This window comes from Budorcas taxicolor, chromosome 10 (genome assembly GCF_023091745.1).
Source record: "Budorcas taxicolor isolate Tak-1 chromosome 10, Takin1.1, whole genome shotgun sequence".
Lineage (NCBI taxonomy): Eukaryota > Metazoa > Chordata > Mammalia > Artiodactyla > Bovidae > Budorcas > Budorcas taxicolor.
The window spans coordinates 103,862-108,581 of record NC_068919.1 but is presented as its reverse complement, the minus strand read 5'-3'; positions in this window follow the sequence as shown (position 1 = coordinate 108,581).

Sequence of the window (4,720 nt, the reverse complement as noted above, 5' to 3'; positions counted from 1 at the left end):
GAGAGGAATCACGAGGGTCCCGCCCACATCCAGAGGAGCCCCGTTTCCGCCTCGTAGCTCGAGATGAGGGATCCTTTCCCTGCTTCGTCGGGAAAGAGTTCCCGGCGTTCCCGTCGCATCTCAAGAGGAGGTCCTCTCAACAGGAACGGCGAGAGGAACTCCAGGGTCGTGCCACCATTCCAAGAGTCCCCCAGATGTCTCAGTGCATTCCAGAGGAACCTCTTTTCCCTTCACCGGCTCGTCTTTCACGCCGAGGATCGACTCAAACCAAGGTGGCACGTGGCACAGCCCTGTGGGAAAGCCTCGTGGGAAAGCCTCGAGGGACAGCCTCGAGGGAAAGCCACAGATCCCTTGATCCACGTGACAGGAAGCGTGACACTACTGCTGCAGCTCGGGAGGAAAGCGCACGTGCATGCCCCCACTCGAGACGAGGCCTGACTCCCCTGGGGAGACTCAGAAGCACCCCAAGATCCATGGCAACACTGGAGAGGAATCCTCAGGTTCCGGCCCCGACTCCACACAAGGACTGAGGCCCCGGCATGGACGGGAGAGGAATCCCGAGAGGTCCCCTAGCAACTCGCATGGGGACTGGCCTTTCCTGAGGCCACCAGAGCGGGTCCCTGAGGTCCCCGTCGTAACTCGAGAAGACCTGCCACAACTCGAGAAAATCCAGGAGGTTCTTCCCTCCAGGCGAGATGAGGCCCATTTCCGCAGAGGCGTCTCGAGGCTGATCACACCTCACCTCTGGAACTTCGAAAGGGTCCTTCACACCCTTGGTGCAAATCAAGAAGTTCCCCGACCTAGCCGTCTCCACTCGAGAGGAATCACGAGGGTCCCGCCCACATCCAGAGGAGCCCCGTTTCCGCCTCGTAGCTCGAGATGAGGGATCCTTTCCCTGCTTCGTCGGGAAAGAGTTCCCGGCGTTCCCGTCGCATCTCAAGAGGAGGTCCTCTCAACAGGAACGGCGAGAGGAACTCCAGGGTCGTGCCACCATTCCAAGAGTCCCCCAGATGTCTCAGTGCATTCCAGAGGAACCTCTTTTCCCTTCACCGGCTCGTCTTTCACGCCGAGGATCGACTCACACCAAGGTGGCACGTGGCACAGCCCTGTGGGAAAGCCTCGTGGGAAAGCCTCGAGGGACAGCCTCGAGGGAAAGCCACAGAACCCTTGATCCACGTGACAGGAAGCGTGACACTACTGCTGCAGCTCGGGAGGAAAGCGCACGTGCATGCCCCCACTCGAGACGAGGCCCGACTCCCCTGGGGAGACTCAGAAGCACCCCAAGATCCATGGCAACACTGGAGAGGAATCCTCAGGTTCCGGCCCCGACTCCACACAAGGACTGAGGCCCCGGCATGGACGGGAGAGGAATCCCGAGAGGTCCCCTAGCAACTCGCATGGGGTCTGGCCTTTCCTGAGTCCACCAGAGCGGGTCCCTGAGGTCCCCGTCGTAACTCGAGAAGACCTGCCGCAACTCGAGAAAATCCAGGAGGTTCTCCCCTCCAGGCGAGATGAGGCCCATTTCCGCTGAGGCGTCTCGAGGCTGATCACACCTCACCTCTGGAACTTCGAAAGGATCCTTCACACCCTTGGTGCAAATCAAGAAGTTCCCCGACATACCCGTCTCCACTCGAGAGGAATCACGAGGGTCCCGCCCACATCCAGAGGAGCCCCGTTTCGGCCTCGTAGCTCGAGATGAGGGATCCTTTCCCTGCTTCGTCGGGAAAGAGTTCCCGGCGTTCCCGTCGCATCTCAAGAGGAGGCCCTCTCAGGAGGAACGGCGAGAGGAACTCCAGGGTCGTGCCACCATTCCAAGAGTCCCCCAGATGTCTCAGTCCATTCTAGAGGAACATCTTTTCCCTTCACCGGCTCGTCTTTCACGCCGAGGATCGACTCACACCAAGGTGGCACGTGGCACAGCCCTGTGGGAAAGCCTCGTGGGAAAGCCTCGAGGGACAGCCTCGAGGGAAAGCCACAGATCCCTTGATCCACGTGACAGGAAGCGTGACACTACTGCTGCAGCTCGGGAGGAAAGCGCACGTGCATGCCCCCACTCGAGACGAGGCCTGACTCCCCTGGGGAGACTCAGAAGCACCCCGAGATCCCTGGCAACACTGGAGAGGAATCCTCAGGTTCCGGCCCCGACTCCACACAAGGACTGAGGCCCCGGCATGGACGGGAGAGGAATCCCGAGAGGTCCCCTAGCAACTCGCATGGGGACTGGCCTTTCCTGAGGCCACCAGAGCGGGTCCCTGAGGTCCCCGTCGTAACTCGAGAAGACCTGCCGCAACTCGAGAAAATCCAGGAGGTTCTCCCCTCCAGGCGAGATGAGGCCCATTTCCGCTGAGGCGTCTCGAGGCTGATCACACCTCACCTCTGGAACTTCGAAAGGATCCTTCACACCCTTGGTGCAAATCAAGAAGTTCCCCGACATACCCGTCTCCACTCGAGAGGAATCACGAGGGTCCCGCCCACATCCAGAGGAGCCCCGTTTCGGCCTCGTAGGTCGAGATGAGGGATCCTTTCCCTGCTTCGTCGGGAAAGAGTTCCCGGCGTTCCCGTCGCATCTCAAGAGGAGGCCCTCTCAACAGGAACGGCGAGAGGAACTCCAGGGTCGTGCCACCATTCCAAGAGTCTCCCAGATGTCTCAGTCCATTCCAGAGGAACCTCTTTTCCCTTCACCGGCTCGTCTTTCACGCCGAGGATCGACTCACACCAAGGTGGCACGTGGCACAGCCCTGTGGGAAAGCCTCGTGGGAAAGCCTCGAGGGACAGCCTCGAGGGAAAGCCACAGATCCCTTGATCCACGTGACAGGAAGCGTGACACTACTGCTGCAGCTCGGGAGGAAAGCGCACGTGCATACCCCCACTCGAGACGAGGCCTGACTCCCCTGGGGAGACTCAGAAGCACCCCAAGATCCATGGCAACACTGGAGAGGAATCCTCAGGTTCCGGCCCCGACTCCACACAAGGACTGAGGCCCCGGCATGGACGGGAGAGGAATCCCGAGAGGTCCCCTAGCAACTCGCAGGGGGTCTGGCCTTTCCTGAGGCCACCAGAGCGGGTCCCTGAGGTCCCCGTCGTAACTCGAGAAGACCTGCCGCAACTCGAGAAAATCCAGGAGGTTCTCCCCTCCAGGCGAGATGAGGCCCATTTCCGCTGAGGCGTCTCGAGGCTGATCACACCTCACCTCTGGAACTTCGAAAGGGTCCTTCACACCCTTGGTGCAAATCAAGAAGTTCCCCGACATACCCGTCTCCACTCGAGAGGAATCACGAGGGTCCCGCCCACATCCAGAGGAGCCCCGTTTCCGCCTCGTAGCTCGAGATGAGGGATCCTTTCCTGCTTTGTCGGGAAAGAGTTCCCGGCGTTCCCGTCGCATCTCAAGAGGAGGCCCTCTCAACAGGAACGGCGAGAGGAACTCCAGGGTCGTGCCACCATTCCAAGAGTCCCCCAGATGTCTCAGTCCATTCCAGAGGAACCTCTTTTCCCTTCACCGGCTCGTCTTTCACGCCGAGGATCGACTCACACCAAGGTGGCACGTGGCACAGCCCTGTGGGAAAGCCTCGTGGGAAAGCCTTGAGGGACAGCCTCGAGGGAAAGCCACAGATCCCTTGATCCACGTGACAGGAAGCGTGACACTACTGCTGCAGCTCGGGAGGAAAGCGCACGTGCATGCCCCCACTCGAGACGAGGCCTGACTCCCCTGGGGAGACTCAGAAGCACCCCAAGATCCATGGCAACACTGGAGAGGAATCCTCAGGTTCCGGCCCCGACTCCACACAAGGACTGAGGCCCCGGCATGGACGGGAGAGGAATCCCGAGAGGTCCCCTAGCAACTCGCATGGGGTCTGGCCTTTCCTGAGGCCACCAGAGCGGGTCCCTGAGGTCCCCGTCGTAACTCGAGAAGACCTGCCGCAACTCGAGAAAATCCAGGAGGTTCTCCCCTCCAGGTGAGATGAGGCCCATTTCCGCTGAGGCGTCTCGAGGCTGATCACACCTCACCTCTGGAACTTCGAAAGGGTCCTTCACACCCTTGGTGCAAATCAAGAAGTTCCCCGACATACCCGTCTCCACTCGAGAGGAATCACGAGGGTCCCGCCCACATCCAGAGGAGCCCCGTTTCCGCCTCGTAGCTCGAGATGAGGGATCCTTTCCTGCTTTGTCGGGAAAGAGTTCCCGGCGTTCCCGTCGCATCTCAAGAGGAGGCCCTCTCAACAGGAACGGCGAGAGGAACTCCAGGGTCGTGCCACCATTCCAAGAGTCCCCCAGATGTCTCAGTCCATTCCAGAGGAACCTCTTTTCCCTTCACCGGCTCGTCTTTCACGCCGAGGATCGACTCACACCAAGGTAGAACGTGGCACAGCCCTGTGGGAAAGCCTCGTGGGAAAGCCTTGAGGGACAGCCTCGAGGGAAAGCCACAGATCCCTTGATCCACGTGACAGGAAGCGTGACACTACTGCTGCAGCTCGGGAGGAAAGCGCACGTGCATGCCCCCACTCGAGACGAGGCCTGACTCCCCTGGGAAGACTCAGAAGCACCCCAAGATCCATGGCAACACTGGAGAGGAATCCTCAGGTTCCGGCCCCGACTCCACACAAGGACTGAGGCCCCGGCATGGACGGGAGAGGAATCCCGAGAGGTCCCCTAGCAACTCGCATGGGGTCTGGCCTTTCCTGAGGCCACCAGAGCGGGTCCCTGAGGTCCCCGTCGTAACTCG